Source organism: Electrona antarctica (assembly GCF_951216825.1).
Source record: "Electrona antarctica genome assembly, contig: scaffold_242, whole genome shotgun sequence".
Classification (NCBI taxonomy): Eukaryota; Metazoa; Chordata; class Actinopteri; order Myctophiformes; family Myctophidae; genus Electrona; species Electrona antarctica.
In genome coordinates, this window is record NW_027637656.1 from 20,001 (window position 1) to 44,969 (window position 24,969).

At 44.9% G+C, this 24,969-nt stretch overlaps 1 long non-coding RNA gene across 2 annotated transcripts; it reads left to right on the plus strand.

Annotated features, from left to right (window-relative positions):
* Positions 1–9,239: 9,239 nt before the first annotated feature.
* On the plus strand, positions 9,240–13,210 carry LOC306918735. Of its 2 annotated transcripts, XR_013789389.1 has the most exons (5): positions 9,240–9,320; positions 9,410–9,510; positions 9,637–9,715; positions 9,911–10,404; positions 13,032–13,078. It is a non-coding gene; the product is annotated as an uncharacterized lncRNA (long non-coding RNA). The 2 variants fall into 2 exon arrangements; XR_013789388.1 differs by lacking the exon at positions 9,911–10,404 and having other exon boundaries at positions 13,061–13,210.
* Positions 13,211–24,969: the final 11,759 nt, after the last annotated feature.

Here is a 24,969-nt window from a genome sequence, read left to right on the forward strand (position 1 = left end):
GACAGACAGACAGACAGATACAGAGATCTCCATGTGGGACACAGACAGACAGACAGACAGACAGACAGACAGATACAGAGATCTCCATGTGGGACACAGACAGACAGACAGACAGACAGACAGACAGACAGATACAGAGATCTCCATGTGGGACACAGACAGACAGACAGACAGACAGACAGACAGACAGATACAGAGATCTCCATGTGGGACACAGACAGACAGACAGACAGACAGACAGACAGATACAGAGATCTCCATGTGGGACACAGACAGACAGACAGACAGACAGACAGATACAGAGATCTCCATGTGGGACACAGACAGACAGACAGACAGACAGACAGATACAGAGATCTCCATGTGGGACACAGACAGACAGACAGACAGACAGACAGACAGATACAGAGATCTCCATGTGGGACACAGACAGACAGACAGACAGACAGACAGACAGATACAGACATCTCCATGTGGGACACAGACAGACAGACAGATACAGAGATCTCCATGTGGGACACAGACAGACAGACAGACAGACAGACAGACAGACAGATACAGAGATCTCCATGTGGGACACAGACAGACAGACAGACAGACAGATACAGAGATCTCCATGTGGGACACAGACAGACAGACAGACAGACAGATACAGAGATCTCCATGTGGGACACAGACAGACAGACAGACAGACAGACAGACAGACAGATACAGAGATCTCCATGTGGGACACAGACAGACAGACAGACAGACAGATACAGAGATCTCCATGTGGGACACAGACAGACAGACAGACAGTTAAAACGGGTGCTATGACAAGTTGACAACGGGTATTATTAGGTTCCCAAGTCTCATCGTTATCAAGTAGGCCGGTGGCCGACGGGCACGTACAGATCTAGTCTCTAGTAGGCCGGTGGCCGACGGGCACGTACAGATCTAGTCTCAAGTAGGCCGGTGGCCGACGGGCACGTACAGGTCTAGTGTCTACAAATGCACCATGTCTGTACGTCTGTAATCCACGTAACTCGAGAGCCGTTCGCCCCACCGACACACGCGCTCTACACCCCCACAGGGAGTGCAGTGCCCGGTGTCGAGTCGGTCGGACCCACGGTTGTCCAGAACCGCCACAAAAAGGCCTCTCTCTGCCCGGGTGCTCTGGACATATTTGGCCATGCCTGATAAAGACCACCATATATGGGCATAAAAGGGACACAGACAAGTCTGGGCGGGGCATTCATTTCCAACTTGCATCGTTCCGGCACCGCTTTAGTTTTCTATAAAGATATGCTCTTATGTTCTACCAAAAAATGGTGCGTGTGTGTGTGTGCATGCGTGCGTGCGTGTGTGCATGCGTGCGTGCGTGCGTGCGTGCGTGCGTGCGTGCGTGCGTGCGTGCGTGTGTGCATGCGTGCGTGCGTGCGTGCGTGCGTGTGTGTGTGTGTGTGTTTAGAAGCAGGAGTAAAACTATGGCGAATACTGTTGTACATGTTTGTATTTTACTATATTCAGTCTGGTGTTGGTGTAACACTGTGTGTGTGTGTGTGTGTGTGTGTGTGTGTGTGTGTGTGTGTGTGTGTGTGTGTGTGTGTGTGTGTGTGTGTGTGTGTGTGTGTGTGTGTGTGTGTGTGTGTGTGTGTGTGTGTGTGCATTCATGCGAGTGTGTGGATGTGTGTGCTGCAGAAACCAATAGAGGCCGTTACACAACTTTGTGCGTGTGTGTACGTGCGTGCGTGTGTGTGTGTGTGTGTGTGTGTGTGTGTGTGTGTGTGTGTGTGTGTGTGTGTGTGTGTGTGTGTGTGTGTGTGTGTGTGTGTGTGTGTGTGTGTGATGTAACCTCCAGTGTCTTGTTAATGTTAAACTGCCAAAATATATGATACCTCCTCTGTCTCTGTCTCTCGTACCACACATATATATGTATGTATATATACATATATGTGTGTGTGTGTGTGTGTATATATGTGTGTGCACTCTCGGGGAGAAATCACCTGGCTCCAACATTTTTCAGGAGATGAAAAATATATATTTTTCTGTAAATTAAGAAAATCTTGTACAACAAAGCAATACCGCCTCATCAACGTTGGTATTGTGACTTTAAATATTGTCAGTTTGAGAGGGGGAGAGGTGGAGGAGTTAGCTGCTTTAGAGCAGACAGTTTGAGAGGGGGAGAGGTGGAGGAGTTAGCTGCTTTAGAGCAGACAGTTTGAGAGGGGGAGAGGTGGAGGAGTTAGCTGCTTTAGAGCAGACAGTTTGAGAGGGGGAGAGGTGGTGGAGTTAACTGCTTTATAGCAGACAGTTTGAGAGGGGGAGAGGTGGTGGAGTTAGCTGCTTTAGAGCAGACAGTTTGAGAGGGGGAGAGGTGGTGGAGTTAGCTGCTTCATAGCAGACAGTTTGAGAGGGGGAGAGGTGGTGGAGTTAACTGCTTTATAGCAGACAGTTTGAGAGGGGGAGAGGTGGTGGAGTTAGCTGCTTTAGAGCAGACAGTTTGAGAGGGGGAGAGGTGGTGGAGTTAGCTGCTTTAGAGCAGACAGTTTGAGAGGGGGAGAGGTGGTGGAGTTAGCTGCTTTAGAGCAAACAGTTTGAGAGGGGGAGAGGTGGTGGAGTTAGCTGCTTTATAGCAGACAGTTTGAGAGGGGGATAGGTGGTGGAGTTAGCTGCTTTATAGCAGACAGTTTGAGAGGGGGAGAGGTGGTGGAGTTAGCTGCTTTAGAGCAGACAGTTTGAGAGGGGGAGAGGTGGTGGAGTTAGCTGCTTTATAGCAGACAGTTTGAGAGGGGGAGAGGTGGTGGAGTTAACTGCTTTATAGCAGACAGTTTGAGAGGGGGAGAGGTGGTGGAGTTAGCTGCTTTAGAGCAGACAGTTTGAGAGGGGGAGAGGTGGTGGAGTTAACTGCTTTATAGCAGACAGTTTGAGAGGGGGAGAGGTGGTGGAGTTAGCTGCTTTATAGCAGACCGTTTGAGAGGGGGAGAGGTGGTGGAGTTAACTGCTTTATAGCAGACAGTTTGAGAGGGGGAGAGGTGGTGGAGTTAGCTGCTTTAGAGCAGACAGTTTGAGAGGGGGAGAGGTGGTGGAGTTAACTGCTTTATAGCAGACCGTTTGAGAGGGGGAGAGGTGGTGGAGTTAGCTGCTTTATAGCAGACAGTTTGAGGGTCTAATGGAGTTGGAGCGTTTTTTAATACTTTTCAACGGTTAAAAAAAATAAAGAATTAAGTGTTCAATAGATTTCAACTGATTTATGGGAAAAAACCTAAAAAAAACCCAAAATGGAATTAGGTGGTTTCCTCCCCATGTGTTTCCAGATTGTACTGAGAAATGATCCTGTACAGAGAAAATATATATAAATATACTGTATATGAAATGACAATAAAGTGAGAGATACACGACTGTGTCGACTGTGACTTCTGTAAACTGTTCTCTCCATATAGGGCGTCGCAGCCCCGCCCCCTCAAGAGATCCGGAAAATAATTCCCCGTTCATTTTCCTCATAGACTTTTCAGAAAGTATTTATTTAAAGACGTTTATATGCCGCGGACAAAGACAACTCTTGTCGTGACAAATCATGACAACAAACACAATGTTTTGGGGCCGAACAAATAATTAGAAAGAAGTAGAAAACGGCAGGTTACAACACTTTGTTTTGTTGTTTTGCTTCTTTCTAATCATTAATCGTCCCCAAAACATTGTGTTTGTTGTCATGATTTGTCACGACAAGAGTTGGCTTCGTACGACGCTTATAAGGTCTTTAAATCAATACTTTTTGAAATGTCTATGAGGGAAAAATGCATTGGGAATCATTTCCTGGGTGTAGGAGCCAAATCCTTATATTCAATTATATTATTTATTTATTGGCCCTCTGGTGGTGGTGATGTGTCAACTAATGAAGTCTGCTCTCTGCCCACTGCAGGATACCTTATAAGGAACTCTATGTCACAATAGGGGCGTGACAGACTGGCAAGCAGACAGTCTTTTGACCTTGCCTGTTTGGTGTGAAGGATTTTGTGTTACTTTATTTGTTTTATCCTACAAGTTTAAGTTTTCCCGTTTTTGCATCCCTGTAAAGGAAGAAATAAACAACTTTAATTTAACACCTGAACCAACCTGGAATCATTCTATTATTTTATTCAAACAAAGCAAGCATCTTTAGCATGTTCAGTCTGCCCAAGAAGTGGCTCACACTAAAGGAGAAAAGAGTTTCAACAACGGATAAGTGGTCACTACACTGGGCCTGACGTCGTCATGAAAGGGGGCGGGACTACGACCAGGCGTGCAGATAGGGAGGGGGACGGGGGGGATCGACCCCCTCAGTTTCATGAGGAGGGGGGATTATCCCCTCCAAAATAAAAAGCCATGTACCGTGGGCCCACGTGGCTGCATGGGTTACAGAATTGTGGGATAAAACATTAAAAAAAAACTAAAAAAACATCACAAACGAGTTGGGTTCGTTAGTATTGGGTATGCTAAATAACTAAATAACTATAAATTAATACTAAAAATGTAGGAAATAATAACTTCTGGAAAGGCATCATTTTCAAGACTGCGTCCACGATAGCTGCAAAATGCCTATAAAGCTGCGTCTTAATATGTAAAAAGATAAGTTTTAGATATTTGGCATGGTGTTAGGAATGGGCATAATGTTTTCATGGTGTTAGGAATGGGCATAATGTTTTCATGGTGTTAGGAATGGGCATAATGTTTACATGGTGTTAGGAATGGGCATAATGTTTTCATTTGTTAGGAATGGGCATAATGTTTTCATTTGTTAGGAATGGGCATAATGTTTTCATTTGTTAGGAATGGGCATAATGTTTTCATTTGTTAGGAATGGGCTTCACAGACCTTGATTTGATTGTTCGCTGTGAAAAAGGAACAACAAGGTGATGAAGAACAGCAGAGGAAAAAAGTCAATATTAGTGTAGCCATGGAAATGAAATGAAATGAAATGAAATCTATATTTACCCAGGGTATCTGGGCTAAGCTCAAGAACTTGTTTCCAGCCAGGCCCTGCTCATAGAACACATTTCATCGTAGTGGTTCAATGCCTTGTTCAAGGGCACTTCAGCGGTGGTAATTTTAACGTGTCGGACGGCTGATTCGAACTAGGAACCTTCCGGTATCAAGACCGCGCCGCTATCCGTTCGGCCACCGCTGCCACAAAGGTGGAGGTGAGGCGAACCCGGGTCTACTGATCCAGAGGCACAGTACGTTTCCACTCGGCTAAAGAGCCTTAACCAAATAGTCAAGTAGTAACTCAGCACCTATTCTACACTAGCATAGTATAAACAAACAAGAACACAGAGGCAGTTGGCAGTAACCTCGCCTCACCAGGCTTGGCCGGTCGTGGATAGTCGGCACAGCCGGACAGCCAATGAAACGAAGGCTTGCCTTTGTTGCCAGGCAGTTTTGCCATCTTTTTCACCCAATCAGAATTTTTCACTTTTCTTTGTAGGGGATTTGGAGACTGGAGTTCGATTCCCCCTCATGGAAGATGCATCCATAGTTAAAGTGAGTTATTGACCAGTTAACTGCCAGGTAATTGCATACCTGGATGTAAAATAATAATACAATATGATGAGTTGTAATTGTACCACTGTGTCTGTGACTTATTTCTCTGCCCTTGATTTTCTATACTGCTGTAAATGATTGAATTGATGAATTTGGATAATTATTTCCATCTAGATGACCAAGTTGGGTCCGGGGACCCTCAGGGGTCCTTGAGGGAGTTCCAGGGGGTCCCCATGCAGCTAAATGATAGTTAGTAACCAAATGGACCGTTATGGTTCTGTAACTCAGTGTACAAATGGAACCAAATGGTTCCATTTGTACACTCTCATAGTTAAATTAACATTGATTTAAAAATATAAATTGGGGAACCCAGAGATAGAAATACCAGAAATGGGGGTCCGTAGACTAATGCATGTCAAACTGGGGGGGGGGGGGGGGTCCTTGAAATTAAACGGGTTGAGAATCACTGCTATAGCCGTAAAAAAAGGGAAAGAAATCTCTTATGGGGGGTTCCTGGCATATGTTTTCAAATGGGGGTCTGCAGGCTAATTAGTGTCAATTTGGGGGTCCTTGACATGAAAAAGTTTGGGAACCATTGGTAGATAGCAGTAGTACTCATCAGCATTGCCATCTAGTGGCTGTTATAAATCATAGCATAGCAACAAAACATTTCTGTTGAACTCTGTGAAATTACACAACTCTTATATACATACAAAGATAAAGATAAATAGTATTAGAAAATAGATAAAATATCAAAAAACTGTGGGATACAATATATAGTGCAAATGTATCGGCTAGCAGCAGTTGAAATCCCATCCTAAAAATAAAACAAATGAAGAATGTATTGCTCTGTTTATGTAACAGAATTTCTTTATACAGATGTAATTTGCTGTAAGCAGTGTAGGGGTATAAACAGTGTACACACAATGATTTGTATTCCTTAAGGTGCTTCCATTCCATTCCTTTCAGAGTCCATTCTCTCTCTATGAAAATTTTTTGTCATTTGTTTTTATCAACACTTGTATGTGTGTGCGTGCGTGCGTGTGTGCATGCATGTGTGTGTGCGCGTGTGTGTTCCTCAGGCACAGTAGAGGCGTACAGACAGTTGGACTGTGAGGTGATGTGGCAGCCCTCCTCCTCGCCTCCAGAAGGAGACTTTGACCTGTGCGACCTGTGCGTCCCAAACTCTTCTCCCTTCTGGCCCCAAAACTGTGGAATGCACTTCCCGTTGCAATCAGAACTGCAGCATCACTCCCGATCTTCCGCCGTAGTCTGAAAACCCACCTTTTCAGACTCCATCATGGCCCATAGCACTTACCCTACCCCCCTTAGACAGCACTTCTTAGACTTATATAGCATTTGAAACAGACTTATAGCATGTCATGTAGACAGCACAATAAGTGCATTGTATGTAGTCATAGCACTTCATAGTATATAGTGTATAGTAGTCATAGCACTTCATAGTATATATGTACAGCATAGTATAGCATATATGTGTAGTTTATATGTATAGTGTCATTATATAGATATGTTCTAGTTATAGTTTATATGTATAGTGTCATTATATAGATATGTTCTAGTCACGTTCTTAGCTTACGCATGTTTCGCGATAAATGCTTTTTACATATGTGATGTATTCCCATGCTTTTTGTTCTTGCTTATTGTAAGTCGCTCTGGATTAAGAGCGTCTGATAAATGCCTAAATTGTAAATTGTAAATTGAAGGCAGCGCCACTTCTGCATTGCTGTACTGAAACGTCACACCTGTCCTCAGACGATTGAGGGTTGTCCACTCCATGCAGGGCAGGTGCTGGCTGGCCAGGAACATCTGTGGGATCCTTGATGTAGTGGTGAAGCCTGGATGTTCTGCTGCCTTCCACTGATCCCTCCATCTCGCCATCACCCAGGAAGCCTTGGAGGTGTCAGCTGGTGTTGTGTGAAGCAGTTCCTGAGCCTGTGTGGCAAAGGGGCACAGGGACCCCTTTTGGTGTTTTAAGGATTATGTTATACTTTAGCTATTGAAAAATAGCAGATCTACAAGCTCATAGCGCGGTGCTGCACTACGAGCTTGTAGATCTGCTATGTTTGGAAAATCTTGAAAATGTGGCGCAAATATTAGAATATATATTCTTTCAGAGCGAACGTTTTAAACTCCAATCTTTGCTTACGGGGGAAGACGACTTGCAGCAAGCTATACACCTTGAAAAGTACAGTCATGACTCTTACTAAACACCAAAACTCAAGTGTACACTTAAACTGTATGTTGGCTTGTTTACGGTTGAGTGAGAGACCCAGTTTGGAAAACACTGCATTAGCTGTCTGGGTGTTATACATATTGATATGACAATTAAAATTGTATTGCTATATCACACAAATTATGTTGTATTACTGTTGTATGGTAGACAATATATTTGGGTTTCAAGTGTGGTCATCTGAACACAGCGTCTTTACACTCTAGTGAAATAGTGCATTTCATATTGAATGTAAACATACAAAGCGGACTAAGGTGAGGCAGTCAGCAGGTCACAGCGCTGTAGGGCTTCGAACCCTATATCCAGGCGAAAGCTTGGATAGTACTCTACCAGTGCTTTTTTTTGCTTTGCAACACCATGCCTTTACTTGCATGTGAATTATTTTGTTTTGACTGTACTTATACTGTTCTACATTTGTCTAATAAAATAATTTAACCAACCAAGCCCATTAATTATAACACAGATGCTATTAACTAAGCTGTCCTGTCCATGTCAACATGCTCTAGGAGTAGCAAACTGAAGTGCCCTTGAACAAGGCATTGAACCACTACGATGAAATGTTCTATGAGCAGGGCCTGGCTGGAAACAAGTTCTTGAGCTTAGCCCAGATACCCTGGGTAAATATAGTAATCATTTCATTTAATTTCATTTAACAGTTAATGTAGCAGATGAGGCAATTCATTGAACACAGTTTTGCACAATGTCAACATCCCAGATCGATTACAATATGAATCCACTGTGCTTGACTACACCATGATAGGAGTACAATAACTTTGCATTGTGAATAAAACATATTAACCACAGTGTGGTTGCAGTGTAATGCTAAAGATTTAATCACAGGGCTGTCTGCTTCATGTATTAATGTATGAATGAATAATATAATTCTGGTATTGTGAATCAATGTACTTAAATGAAAGCACCAACTTCAGTGTTAACTGAATGACCTATAATAACAATATAGCCTCCAATAGCACAGCGAGGGGTCCGGGGACCCCCAGATTTTGTAAATAGCATCAACATCAGCTAAAGCCACTATAAAGCCTATACACATCGGCTATTTGAAACTAGGCGATCTACGAGCTTGTTGATCAGCTATTTTCAACAAATCAGACCATTAAACTCAGTCAAATAAATGTTAAATCATGAAATATAACATCGGGTCTTGTGTAGGGTCTAAGGAGTAAACACTGATACAGTGAGTTATTATTTTGTCTGCTGGTTGCATGAGTTCAGCTCCATGTACAGTAACAGCTCAGCACAGTACTCAATTAACAGATCCCTGATCGATCTAAAAACGAATCCACTACATTCACCAAACCACCAAGACATATAAGCATTAAAACGTTTCCTTTGACAAGTCAGAGAGTGATCTGTTCGTGCCCCATTGAGCCATACGTCTGTTTACGATGATGCTAATGTAACCCCTAGAGGGAGGCAGAGGTTAAGTGACAAGGGTATTTAAAGGCTTTCTGAGCAGGCAGGTAGCAGGTCTGAAAGCTGTGGGGCCTCACAACACTGCCAGTAGTGTGTTGTTGAGAGAGGGGATGTTTGACTGCTGAACTGTCACTCGGTAAGCCTGTCCACTTGTTTTTTGTATTGTATATTTGTTTTATTCGTTTTTTTGTATGATCTACAATGAGAGTATTTTTATATTGTCAGGTCTGCACTACTCTTATGTTGCTGTAGTAGTCGTGGAGTCCTGTCTAGAATTGTTTGGGGCGTGGCCTCCTCAAATGTGTAGGCATTTAAACTGGATAATTGTAAGTATATATATATAGATTAGGTTTATGCAAAGCTGAACCAAGAAATGGGCTGTTTTGATATTTTCTGTAACATATGCAATGGTGTCACTGTCTCTAACCTGCATGGTTTATGTCATTTAACAGCTACAGGTGGAGACAGGGGGCTTGTTTTCCTGTGTGACCAGTGAGAGACTGATGTGTTTAACTTAAAGCTGTATATTTGGTAAGGGGATCCTTTTATTGGTTTGTGGATTATATTGGGGTTATACTGTAGATGGGACATGCAATATTAATTTGTGACGTTTGTGCATTACATTGTATTATGATCTGTGTGTAGTATTTAACAGTTTTGCCTTCCTTAGGTATCTAGGTCAATGCTATTGTGCTCTGCGTAACTTTGTTTGTCATTGCCTTATAGGTTAATGTTGAACAGCGACCCCTAAAGGGCTGCTGTTCCTTACCTTTCCTTTTTTAGTTTAGATGTGTTTTGTGAAACAACCATTCTTCCCCATTTTTAAGTATCATCTCAAACACTACTTTTAAAAAAAAATTGATATACAAATAAAAGCCTTTTGTACCATTTTTATAAATAAAACTATTGTTATTCTTGTACCATACTTCTGTATCCTGTCCAATCTATTTATTTAGCAGGGGTTACATTTTGGCGTAGTCGGCAGGACGGTACAATAAGTGTTTTGAGACCAATTAATGTGGGAGATGGTTAGATTTTTTTTGAGTAAATTGCTTGTAAAAGGGAAAGGGACAGCGGTTGAAGACTACCACGGGTGCTGAAGTTTGCCTGCTGACCAACTGCATCCGAACCAGTCATGGCAGAAGAACTGGTGACGCTCAGGGAGCAGCTTGAACAGATGAGATTGGAAAATGAGAGACTCAAAGAACCACCTGGCCGAGGTAATTGGACTCATGGGGAGAGTAGCCTACGGCGGGAAGTGATGTATATCCCTTTTGAAAGAAAATGTCACCAGTTTTCTGGTGGACCTGGGTCCTTGTGCATAGAAGACTGGTTAGAGGAGGTTGAGTGTTCCACAAGGGGTCGGCATATGTCAGAAATCGACAAAGCCCTCTTCATGTATGATCATTTGGAGGGGGAGGCGAGGGCCGAAATAAAGTTTAGGCCAAGTGTGGAAAGAGGACCCTCAAATAATTTCTGTGTACTGACAGAACTGTATTCATGCTCTAACTCCTATGTTTCATTACAACATCAATTCTTTGAGTGCAGACAAAAAGAAAGTGAGTCATTACAAGAATTTTCATTATCATTGTTGTCTATCATGGACAAAATAAAAAAATCTAACGCTGATGCTATGCCCAACTCTGATCAGGTTTTACGAGACCAGTTTGCGGAAGGTTTAAGGCAGGGGTTCTCAACCCGTGGGTCGCGACCCCTCGGAGGGTCGCCAAAATATTTTAGGGGGTCCCCAAATTATTTTCAAAAAAAAAAAAAAATTAAATTGTATTTTCACGATTTTTCAAAAATAACAGACCTACAAGCTCGTAGCGCGCCACTCGGTGGCGCGCTATGAGCTTGTAGATCTGCTATTTTTCAATAGCTAAATTATAACAATGCTTAAAACACCAAAAGGGGTTCCCGCCCAAAATGGTTTAAGGTTATTGTAGCAGTCAATTTATATTGGGGGTCGGGAGGGGGCGGGGCGGGGGTCCCGAGACATTGCCAAAGCATTTCCGGGGGACCCCGGACAAAAACGTTGAGAACCCCTGGTTTAAGGGACCATATGCTTCGCAGAGAGCTGAAAAGTCTTGTGCGCCAGACCCCTGGGGTGTCACTCCTTGACCTGAGGAAGGAGGCCATTTGTTGGGTAGAGGAGGGACAGCCTCAAGGAGTAAGGTACTCTCACTCCCATGAAACGCAGGCTTTGGTAACAAGCGGGGCAGTTAATGCTGGACAATCTGAGTATTTGGTGCTGAGGGATATTGTAATGAAACAGCAGGAGCAACTCGATATGCTGGTTAACACTCTGGGGGCACAGGGTGGGTACAGGGGGATGCAGAGGCCTAGACAGGCCACCCGATACCAATGGTCTCCAGAGGGGCAACCAATCTGTTTCCAGTGCAAACGGGCAGGACATGGAGCTCGCTTTTGTCAGAGTAATGGCCAGGACAGTCGGGCTACAGTTCCTTCTGACACCAGGCAAGGTAGAGAAGAGTCAGAACCCCCCAGCGTGAAGAGCTGCATGTTGGAGGTGGGGGCAATGGGCTCAAATGCCAAGGACATTGTACAAAAGCAGCAGGCCAAATTGAATATTAGTTCTCCAACCTTACAGAAACTGAGTGTGTACACTAGTGGGGTGCAGAGACATGGGCAAGTTAACAGGTCCTCTTCAGAGGAGAAGCCCTTTAGTTTTCAGTGTAACCAATCAAGACATATTGCTTACCTGTGTGACACTAATGACCAAGGTGATAGTAGCCAAGCTACACCAGACTGTGACACTGTGCCCAAAGTTATGAGTCCGTACTGTCAAGACCGGGAGCACCAGTTATCACCGACCCAGGTGGAGAAGCCGTCCCTGCCGCTAGAGACGCATGCACGGGAGAAAAGCAGATGTGAGCGACGGAAGAGAGGGGGCCGTTTGGAGAGTGAGGTGTCAGCGCTGAGCCACCACCAGAAGGAACCCATCAGTATGGCCCAGATCCTCAAAGACGACATTAACATCCTCAAACGATCAACGGGCCTTGTGAGCAGGCTGGGGGAGTCTTGCAACCAGGAGCTGGACAACCGGGCAGAGCTACGCCAGCAACTGTACCTCCTAGAAGAGCGCATCACTGTCTACTCTACAGGCAGTGTATAGATGAGCTGGAGGAGGAGCTATGCACTGTACATGCTGTGCACAACCAGGTGGATGTCTGGAAGAGACAGGTTCATGACCTCCACACAAAGTACGCTGCAGAGGCCAAGAAAGCTGAAAAGTGGCAGTTTGTACTGTTTGGTTCCATTTATACACTCTCAGAGTTACAGACCCATGAGGGTCCATTTGGTTCCGTTTGTACACTCTCTGAGTTACAGACCCATGAGGGTCCATTTGGTTCCGTTTGTACACTCTCTGAGTTACAGACCCATGAGGGTCCATTTGGTTCCGTTTGTACACTCTCTGAGTTACAGACCCATGAGGGTCCATTTGGTTCCATTTGTACACTCTCTGAGTTACAGACCCATGAGGGTCCATTTGGTTCCATTTGTACACTCTCTGAGTTACAGACCCATGAGGGTCCATTTGGTTCCATTTGTACACTCTCTGAGTTACAGACCCATAAGGGTCCATTTGGTTCCTAAGTATCATTTATCTGGGGATAATAGTGGCTTAATGAGATGCGATAACAGAATAAATCACACCACATGAGAGTAGAACACATTTAAGTTTTTAATTATAAAATAACGGGGGACATAATTAGCATAATTACGTGCATGTTAGATACTTCTCTGTCGGTGCGGACACACGCACGTGACGTGCACACGCATGCACACGCACACACACACTGCCTGTGCTATTGACTCATTTTAGATAAATTCCATAAATGATTCCTGATGAAGACCTGCATGGAGGCGTCCTGATGAAGACCTGCATGGAGGCGTCCTGATGAAGACCTGCATGGAGGCGTCCTGATGAAGACCTGCATGGAGGCGTCCTGATGTAGACCTGCATGGAGGCGTCCTGATGAAGACCTGCATGGAGGCGTCCTGATGAAGACCTGCATGGAGGCGTCCTGATGAAGACCTGCATGGAGGCGTCCTGATGAAGACCTGCATGGAGGCGTCCTGATGAAGACCTGCATGGAGGCGTCCTGATGAAGACCTGCATGGAGGCGTCCTGATGAAGACCTGCATGGAGGCGTCCTGATGAAGACCTGCATGGAGGCGTCCTGATGAAGACCTGCATGGAGGCGTCCTGATGAAGACCTGCATGGAGGCGTCCTGATGAAGACCTGCATGGAGGCGTCCTGATGAAGACCTGCATGGAGGCGTCCTGATGAAGACCTGCATGGAGGCGTCGGAACGGTGATTCCTGATTCCCATAATGAAATGGGAGCTTAAAGCTTAAAGAACGGTGTGCGGACTTCCTAGTCCTACCTTTTTCAATTTGGATAAAAATCAGTTTTTCTCCTCTCCTGAACAGTTAGGGCCGATTCATACTCCTATTTTTATAGTTTTGTTTTAATGTATTTGATTTCAAATAATGTTCGAAATAAACTCATTCATTTATTCATTCATTTTACCGCTGTAGTGCCTCGTCAGAAATTTTCAGTAGCACCGAAGAGCCGACTTTAGGACGGTACCCGCCCCCCCCCCCCCCGAACCTCAAATTACGTCACATTGTAGGCTCTACAGAGCCAAATGACGTCACATTGTAGGCTCTACAGATCCCAATGACGTCACATTGTAGGCTCTACAGAGCCCAATGACGTCACATTGTAGGCTCTACAGAGCCCAATGACGTCACATTGTAGCTCTACAGAGCCCAATGACGTCACATTGTAGGCTCTACAGAGCCCAATGACGTCACATTGTAGGCTCTACAGAGCCCAATGACGTCACATTGTAGGCTCTACAGAGCCCAATGACGTCACATTGTAGGCTCTACAGAGCCCAATGACGTCACATTGTAGGCTCTACAGAGCCCAATGACGTCACATTGTAGGCTCTACAGAGCCCAATGACGTCACATTGTAGGCTCTACAGAGCCCAATGACGTCACATTGTAGGCTCTACAGAGCCCAATGACGTGGGCTGAAATTGAAGAAATTGTAAATTGTAAAAGCATAGCATACTGCAGTGGACCTTTTACCTTCAGAAACTAGGGATGCACGATTAATCGGTAGCGTAATCGGAATCCGCCATAAAAATGCCATATCGGTATCGGAACGGTCTCAAAATAATACAGATATGACCTTGCAAATAATCAGAGATCTGACCAGTCATAATTTCATAATCGCGCACCTCTACTTTCTACTAAAGAGAAATTAGACATTTGCCCTGGGACCCAAACTAGTTAAAATAGAAGATCTACAAGCTCACAACACATTGTAGAGCTTGTAGAGCTCTAGAGCTTGTAGATCTGCTATTTTCACTTTCTTATATTTCTTCATATTACTGGAAAAAAGAGAGGAAAAAAAACATTTAATTTGTTTTTAATTCATGAAAAACGTAGCTTTTTTTTGGGAATGTTTTTTAATGCTTTTAAAAAATACATAATAATTAAAAACAAAATATAGGAAATGTTGGGTTCCAGGTGGTCCCCATGCAGCTAAATGATGGAGAGTTGGTAACCAAATGGACCCTGATTAGATCTTTAACTCTTGAGAGCCTAAAATGAAACCAAAGACCTGTATGGGTCCATTTGGTTTCATTTTACGCTCTTAAGAGTTACATTATTGTTAAACATATAAGTATAAGCATTACTTAATATACAAGAAGTCTCCACAATAAGAGAATGTAGAATAATTGTTATTTTGATCAACATTTGCCTGCTATCTCTCCTAATGGTACCAACATCAACACAGCATGGATGGATTTGTGGGTCTGAGAGGCTAAATGAGAGGCTGAGAGGCTAAATGTCACCGGCAGAGTAGTTCCGGAACAACGGATTGTGTGGCCTTGCTCATTCCCTGATGGACTGATCGAGGGTAGCTACTGGGACTGGGACGTAACCCCGGCTGGGTCGCCTGAGTGAGGGGTATGATGTTGGAAGACCCGAAACCCTGTTGACCTCAGGAAACATCACTGAAGACACGTCCCAGGTGCATCCATGTGGTGTATTTTTATTGAGTGGTGCAAACCACTCCAACAACTGGCTTTGTACCCGTGTACCCGTGTTTGTTCGTACCAAAAAACGAGCATGGTTGCTATGGGTAGCAACCAAAAAAACGAGCATGGTCGCAATGGTCAGTATGTGACGTCACTGACATCACAGATATCATGTCAGAGTGAATCAATCTCTATATAATCAATCTTTATAGTTAATCCTCTACAGATGTTAGGCATAGTGGCAAAAGATCAGATTGGAGATATTTCACTTTAGAAGACGATATGGAAAAATCAAAAGACCCTGAATTACATAGAAATACCTTAGGGACATGAAGAGGAATAGATACAAATACCTTATATCATTTGTTTGGGTTGAGAGTTAAAGCCGAATTGACCACAGCTGATCAGGCTATATAAGACCTTGCACCACTCAGTTCACACGGGTGTGATTTTTTATTTATAAGCATTAATTACAATTATTACTAGTGAGAATGCAGTTTTGACTATAGGATAAACGTGGTTTTGGATATCTAAAACATATATCACATATAGGAGGGTGGTTCGATTAAAAGTTAAAACGGCTTGCCATAGTCTCCCGCTCACCAGACCTACACACAACCCAGAGTAATATAGTAAGAGAGTGGCGAGTCTGGCGACACTCAATGGAATGCGGAAGTGCTCATTCTATCTCAATGGGATAGTTCCAGCCATAGGAGCTATGTGTGGAACTATAGCCCATAAGGCACCCGCTTTGTCTCAATGGGATAGTTCCAGCCATAGGAGCAATGTGTGGAACTATAGCCCATAAGGCACCCGCTTTGTCTCAATGGGATAGTTCCAGCCATAGGAGCAATGTGTGGAACTATAGCCCATAAGGCACCCGCTTTGTCTCAATGGGATAGTTCCAGCCATAGGAGCAATGTGTGGAACTATAGCCCATAAGGCACCCGCTTTGTCTCAATGGGATAGTTCCAGCCATAGGAGCAATGTGTGGAACTATAGCCCAAAAGGCACCCACTTTGTCTCAATGTGATAGTTCCAGCCATAGGAGCAATGTGTGGAACTATAGCCCATAGACACCCACTTTGTCTCAATGTGATAGTTCCAGCAATAGGAGTAATGTGTGGAACTATAGCCCATAAGGCACCCGCTTTGTCTCAATGGGATAGTTCCAGCCATTGGAGCAATGTTTGAACAATGAACAATGTTTTGGGGCGATCAAATCATTTATAAGAAGAAAAACAAAACAAAATAGTGTTGTTTGTCCTGCCTTCATTTTCTTCTTTATAATTATTTGATCGTCCCAAAACATTGTGTTTATTACGATCCGAGTTGTGCTTTGTCCGCGGCGTATAAACAACTTTATATAAATACTTTTTGAAAAGTCTGAGGAAAATAAACAGGCTATTATTTCCTGGGACTCTCGTTGTCATGAAAGGGGGCGGGACTGTGACGCTCTATAGGGATTGATTGATTGATTGGAAATTAGTTTTTTTACAAAACAGTTTGTAGAATGGGAACATTTCAATGAAAATACAAAAAATCACACCCGTGTGAACTGAGTGGTGTAAGGTCTGTCTGACGTAATGAAATCATGTCTGACGTAATGAAATCACACCCGGATGTGATTTCACAACTGGCTTTTTTTGTGCAGAAAAAATGACCATGGTTGCTACGGTCATCCAGTTCACCCGGGTGTGATTTTTTGTATTTTCATTGAAATGTTCCCATTCTACAAACTGTTTTGTAAAAAAACTAATTTCCAATCAATCAATCAATTTAATTACGTCAGAAATTATTTTGAACATAGCAACCATGCTCATTTTTTTCTGCACACAAAAGCCAGTTGTAGGAGTGGTTTACACCACTCAAAAAGGATAAAAGGATAAAACCAGAACAAGCATTAATAATTGTTTACATAAGGGTCCTCCATTTTCAATTAAATGTAAAGACACAGATATACATTTCTACGCAAAAAAGAAAAAAAACACTTAGAAAACAAGGGAAAACATGTACCTATAGAAAAATCACACCCGTGTGAAGTGAGGGGCGCTCTTATCATCGTACATCATCATGACGTAACATGTCGATTTGCTATGACATACATTCTCCATTCATTGTCAACGGCATTCAATGTCTGTGATAGGACAAAGATCTACAGCAACATAAAACCACTAGTCTTTTAGTTCTACTGGATCTCTATAGGAGGGGCTACAGCAACATAAAACCACTAGTCTTTTAGTTCTACTGGATCTCTATAGGAGGGGCTACAGCAACATAAAACCACTAGTCTTTTAGTTCTACTGGATCTCTATAGGAGGGGCTACAGCAACATAAAACCACTAGTCTTTTAGTTCTACTGGATCTCTATAGGAGGGGCTACAGCAACATAAAACCACTAGTCTTTTAGTTCTACTGGATCTCTTCTCCACAAGTCCCTCCCTGACATTTTCTAGTCTAGTTTTTTTCGTTGGCAAAATTGTCAATATATTTAGTCCCGGTTTTAGTCACCATAGCTTAGTTTTTATTTAGTTTTCGTCATTTAGTCGTCACTACTTCGGAGGCCAAATAAACCGTATGTTATGTTAGCCGATCTACAAGCTCACAGGCTGTTCATCTTTGTAATGGGTGCATATTAGAGGCTTTAAGTGGTGTTGTCACCATCATTTTACTTGATGATTCGTTGACACATCAATAATAGTGATTAACACAAATAGTGATTTTACTGGTAAAGAACATGGTAGCATTGGTGGTGCAAAGAGTGCGAACGTTGTGTAATTGCCAAAGCAGTACGGCCATCAGTGAGAACCTTTATGGGACACCTAATGGCCTCCAAACCATTAGAAGTGCTAGCTATTGACTTTACCACGTTGGAGAGAGCCAGTGATGGGAGAGAACACATCCTGGTCATGACGGACGTCTTCTCTAAATTCACTCAAGCATATCCAACGTCTGATCAAAAGGCCCACACAGTAGTCAAAATTCTGACGGAGAAATGGTTCTACACTTACGGCGTCCCTAAACGGGTCCATTCGGACCAGGGCCGGAGCTTTGAAGGGGAATTACTCAAACGCCTCTGCCAGCTGTATGGCATCGCAAAAACTAGGACGACCCCATACCATCCAGAGGGGAACGGACAATGTGAGAGGTTTAACCGCACACTCCATGACCTGTTACGCTCCCTCCCGGAGGACAAGAAGCGAAAGTGGCCTCAAATGCTCCCCCAGCTGTTGTTCGCCTACAACACTACAGTCCATCAGTCTACTGGCCATTCACCATACGAACTTTGTTCGTATGTTCGGTCAGAAACCCCAGCTGCCCGTCGACTTACTGCTGGGACGAGCTGATGAAGAGCCAGCTTCCATTACACCAGATGACTGGGTGAAAGAACACCAAGATCACCTGGCCTCTGTGTATGTGGCAGCCAGAAAACAGATGACTGGGTGAAAGAACACCAAGATCACCTGGCCTCGGTGTATGTGGCAGCCAGAAAACAGCTGGATGCAGCTGCTGAAGCCAGGGAGCGGCGTCAACCTCCGACAACCACATCCATCCTCCCAGTCGGAACCCTAGTCTATAGGAAGAACCATGGACCAGGACGAAGGAAGATCCAAGACGTGTGGGAATCAACAGTCTACCAAGTGGTAGAATGCCTTGACAATGTGGGTGCAGTATACAAGATTCAGCCCGCAACAACCCAGGACAGCAGAAGAATGTCCACCGCTCGCAAATAAGGCCCATCAAAGAAAGAGGAGCTCTAGTGTCGGAACCTCTGGCAGTGCCACCCCCACCCAGCCAACTGGACGACATTCCCCCCCTAGAGAGTGACATTGAGGAGGACGAAAGTTTTTCGGCAGGTTTTGTGACCCCCCCAAATGCCCTCCCCCAAAACCGGCAGATGGAGACGATCCCGATGACAGGATGGGAGCCAGACACAGACCCCCCACCCCCAGACACTGACCCCCCACCCCCAGACACTGATGCAGAGTCCATTCAAGAGCCCCCAGACACTGACGCAGAGTCCATTCAAGAGCCCCCAGACACTGACGCAGAGTCCATTCAAGAGCCCCCAGACACTGATGCAGAGTCCATTCAAGAGCCCCCAGACACTGATGCAGAGCCCATTCAAGAGCCCCCAGACACTGACGCAGTCCATTCAAGAGCCCCCAGACACTGATGCAGAGCCCATTCAAGAGCCCCCAGACACTGACGCAGAGCCCATTCAAGAGCCCCCAGACACTGATGCAGAGCCCATTCAAGAGCCCCCAGACACTGACGCAGAGCCCATTCAAGAGCCCCCAGACACTGATGCAGAGTTCATTCAAGAGCCCCCAGACACTGATGCAGAGCCCATTCAAGAGCCCCCAGACACTGACGCAGAGTCCATTCAAGAGCCCCCAGACACTGATGCAGTCCATTCAAGAGCCCCCAGACACTGATGCAGTCCATTCAAGAGCCCCCAGACACTGATGTAGAGCCCATTCAAGAGCCCCCAGACACTGATGCAGAGCCCATTCAAGAGCCCCCAGACACTGATGTAGAGCCCATTCAAGAGCCCCCAGACACTGATGCAGAGCCCATTCAAGAGCCCCCAGACACTGACGCAGAGTCCATTCAAGAGCCCCCAGACACTGACGCAGTCCATTCAAGAGCCCCCAGACACTGACGCAGAGTCCATTCAAGAGCCCCCAGACACTGATGCAGTCCATTCAAGAGCCCCCAGACACTGATGTAGAGCCCATTCAAGAGCCCCCAGACACTGATGCAGAGCCCATTCAAGAGCCCCCAGACACTGATGCAGAGTCCATTCAAGAGCCCCCAGACACTGATGCAGAGTTCATTCAAGAGCCCCCAGACACTGATGCAGAGTTCATTCAAGAGCCCCCAGACACTGATGCAGAGTCCATTCAAGAGCCCCCAGACACTGATGCAGTCCATTCAAGAGCCCCCAGACACTGATGCAGTCCATTCAAGAGCCAAAGGTAGCCCTTTGGCATGCAACCACCCTATGTCATGCTTTTTAATTCACATATGTATTATGATGGGGGAATTAATATTGTTTCTGTATTTCATGGTAGAACAATGTCAGACCGGATCCAGACCTGGCTAGCCTGAATCCTGCCTGCTGGGTATAAGTGCCTTGGGCCTAGGAGGTAGGAAGTTAGGCTTGCCAGTATATGGTTATATTATAACTGGTTCTTATGATGGGTGCTCAGTGTCTAATTGCTCTTGTATATTGCAGGCTGAACTGGTGACACAGAGTGGTCAGCAGACAGCCATTGCTCTTTTCCTCAGTTTTATTTTGTTTTTAATTGTTTCCATGCTCTACAGTGCCTCCAGTATTTTATAACCTTATTGAAAGAAACCCCCTTTACTGTATCTTTTACTGAATGACCGTTGTTACCCCCCCTTCCCCACTTTACTGAATGACCGTTGTTACCCCCCTTCCCCACTTCTAGTGTGATTTTACCTTTTGACTAACAGTCAGCGAGTGTTTTGTGTGCACAACATAAGTCGCAGTGCCATGATAGTTGCAGTGATTTATATCTTATTCTCATAACAGTTTGCAGTGATTTATATCTTATCTTAACAGTTTGCAGTGTTATATTATGAGAAGTGCTATATTGTCCCTCCGGTCAAGTAATTGAAATACAACACTTATGAAGGTTTTGCTATCTGTATTATGTGAAATTGTGAATAAAAGTTGATCTAGTGATTGTACACAGAAAAGCCTCTGTCGTCTATAAAGTACCTTGCATGGGGATTTTGGTTACAAGAGTAAATACTGAATACGGGTCTCTCACCCATTGAGAGTGGCGTAGTCCTAGTCTATGAACTTTGGTTCTTATTCCAAAAGTATCATCAGTGTCCATCTGGTCACATATACATAGGAACATTACCTCTAATCCTCCCGACACTAAAACATATCGTCATTACGTCACCATCGGAAACCAATTACATTCTGGCATTGGCTAGTTATCATTGAGAGCTAGCTATACCAGTTATACCCTGACTACACCCTGGCATTGGGTCCTTTAATCCACATCTTTATTACGATATACTTCATAATACTACTTTTTTACGTGCAATAAGTAGGTACGTAGCAAATAGCTAAACCTAATAATTCAATATTTCAATCGTTCTTTCAAAGAGAAGCTGAGATTTGACCGTTTGTAGCGGTCGACAGTACTTGCGCGCTCTGCTTGCGCACAAGTAGGCCATATGGCCTACTTGTGTGCAACAAGCAAGTAGGCACTCGACAGAGTGCAGTTCTAGTTACTTGCGCAAGCAGAGCGCGCAAGTACTAGTTTCGCCCGACGATGCGTATGCACCGTCCCAGCAATCAAGAGTAACCACAGTATACCGCTAATCAACTTACAAATTACATATACATATACATAGGAACATTACCTCTAATCTTCCCAACACTAAAACATATCGTCATTACGTCACCATCAAAAAATAATTACATTCTGGCATTGGGTCCTTTAATCCACATCTTTATTATGTCATCATTGAGAGCTAGCTATACCAGTTATACCCTGACTACACCCTGGCATTGGGTCCTTTAATCCACATCTTTATTACGACTTCATAATACTACTTTTTTACGTGCAAAAAGTAGGTACGTAGCAAATAGCTAAACCTAATAAATCTCAGCTTCTCTTTGAAAGAACGATTGAAATATTGAATTGACAGTTTGTAGCGGTCGACAGTACTTGTGCGCTCTGCTTGCGCACTAGTAGGCCATTGTGTGCAACAAGCAAGTAGGCACTGGACAGAGTGCAGTTAGTAGGCACTGGACAGACCCTAACCCACTATGGACTTTAGTGTGTGTGTGTGTGTGTGTGTGTGTGTGTGTGTGTGTGTGTGTGTGTGCAACACTCCCTACCCCCACTGATGAGATGACTGACAGCCCTCTCACCCAATCACAAGCGGCGGCGCTCCATCCATCCCCTCCCAGAGAACGGGGTCGCGTCCGAGACATGATGTCATCGGCGTGACGATGATGAGGATGATGATGACATCATCCCCCCGGGGGGGGGGGGCATATATTCTGTCCAGAGGACGTTGTGGTCATTCTACATGATTCGTAATTCTGACCGCCTTACGTCGCTCCCGATGAGAGCGTCTGATAAATGCTCATATTCGCTGAAACCCGACAATCGCTAAGTGTCCCTCCAGCGACCCTCAGTTACCGTTTGATTGAAGATTGACCGTTTGATTGAAGATCGACCGTTTGATTGAAGATCGACCGTTTGATTGAAGATCGACCGTTTGATTGAAGATCGACCGTTCGCGTCGGTCGGTTTCATTCAGCGTTTAATCGCTGGGACTGCGTTACAGTTCACAGACTTGACGAACAGAACAAAAGCCGTCTTCGAACCTCGACCGTCGGACCTCGACCCGAAGCCAAACCGACCGAAACCGGAAGCCGGCCGGCCTCGTTGCATCGTCTCCACCGCGCACGCAGGTGGTTTCTCTCCACCCCCCCACCATGGATAACGACGCCAAATCAGTCCAGGACGAGGTCGCATCGGCCAACGATCCCGCCGCAGCCGCCGACGGACCGGGCGCCTCCGAGGAGGGAGCAGCACGCGTACCGGGGGACGGTGGTGAGGAAGGGGAGGAGGAGGTCCCCACGCCAGAGCAGATCAACAGGACGGCCAGAGAGACCCTGGAGGAGCAGCTCAGACAGCTGTCTGAGCTGTCAGCTCCCCCCGCAGAGGAGGACGGGGAGGGGTGAGTTTAATTTTTTACATTTGATCGAAGAGAAGACTTCCGCACGCCCGAACCCAACAGCAGGTGCGTAGGCGACAAAGCAGCGAACGCGTAGAAGGAGGGAGACTCCCACACTGCCTTCCTCAGCCTCGGGAAGGCCCAAAGACCGAAACAGGACAGACGTAACTCTGTCTATACTCTGGCTCTGGGTCATACCAAAGACTGTAAAAATGGGACCAAACCCAATTCCTCCCTGCTTGGCACTCGGCATCAATGGGTTGGATTGGGGGGGGTCAAATCAACTAATCAAATGATTCCAGAGCGCGGCACGGCTGCAGCTCACCGCTCCAAGAGATGGGTCAAATGCGGAGAACAAATTTCACTGCGGTAACGTGTGTGACAAATCGTACGACTTTGACTTTTGATGTTTGACTTTGACGTGCAGCACGTGCGTGTGTGTGTGTGTGTGTGTGTGTGTGTGTGTGTGTGTGTGTGCTAGCAGGCAGCAGCCAAACTTTGGTCAACTCAAACTGCCGTTGCATCTCAAAGGGGCCTTTCTGTGTGCAGGTCACATCACAACAACATCAGATACTGGCCTGATGAAGATCAGGTCACATCACAACAACATCAGATACTGGCCTGATGAAGATCAGGTCACATCACAACAACATCAGATACTGGCCTGATGAAGATCAGGTCACATCGCATCACAACATCAGATACTGGCCTGATGAAGATCAGGTCACATCGCATCACAACATCAGATACTGGCCTGATGAAGATCAGGTCACATCGCATCACAACATCAGATACTGGCCTGATGAAGATCAGGTCACATCGCATCACAACATCAGATCCTGATGACTGATGAAGATCCTGTGCGATCGAATCGTTTGATTTTACTTTTAGTCGTATTCTTTGTATCTATCATTTTATTTCACCGATGGCAGGGGCGGGGCTGCGGGCCCCCAATGCCTCCCGAGGCTCCCGGCCCCAACGCACTAGTCAACGAGCCTGCTCGGCTGCCTTGCGCCTGCAGACCTGGGATGTGGGACGGGGTAGAACAGATTGCTGGAGACACTCGGAGCCTCGGGATCGGGCAGCGAAAGCAGGCCGGACGCTCCCACGGCAAATTTTAGTTTCAGTCATAGTCTTTGGAATAAAGCTTTACATTTAGTTTTACTGATATTTGATTTAGTCGACTGAAATATTTTAGTCGACTAAATAAATATCATAATATTTTTAGTTAGGCTAGATCTACTGTTGGTTTTTGTTGGAGGGTGTTGATGTTACAGTTGGTTGCATGCTGACAACAGGAGGGTGTTGATGTTACAGTTGGTTGCATTCTGACAACAGGGTGTTGATGTTACAGTTGGTTGCATGCTGACAACAGGGTGTTGATGTTACAGTTGGTTGCATGCTGACAACAGGAGGGTGTTGATGTTACAGTTGGTTGCATGCTGACAACAGGAGGGTGTTGATGTTACAGTTGGTTGCATGCTGACAACAGGAGGGTGTTGATGTTACAGTTGGTTGCATGCTGACAACAGGAGGGTGTTGATGTTACAGTTGGTTGCATGCTGACAACAGGGTGTTGATGTTACAGTTGGTTGCATGCTGACAACAGGGTTGTTGGAGGGTGTTGATGTTACAGTTGGTTGCATGCTGACAACAGGGTTGTTGGAGGGTGTTGATGTTACAGTTGGTTGCATGCTGACAACAGCCAATCGATCACCAATAGATGGGCTGTTTTCACAGCGCAGGCATGAAATGATCCCTTCTCCACTAGTCCCTCCCTAACATTTTAGTCTAGTTTTTTATCTGCTGACAAAATTGTCAATATTATATTTAGTGTTAGTTTTAGTCATCGTAGCTGAGTTTTTTTTTAGTTTTTCCTCAGTGAAAAAAGGTATGTAGTCGATGAACATTTTTCGTCATAGTTTTAGTCGATGAAATCAACACTGACCCCAGCACAG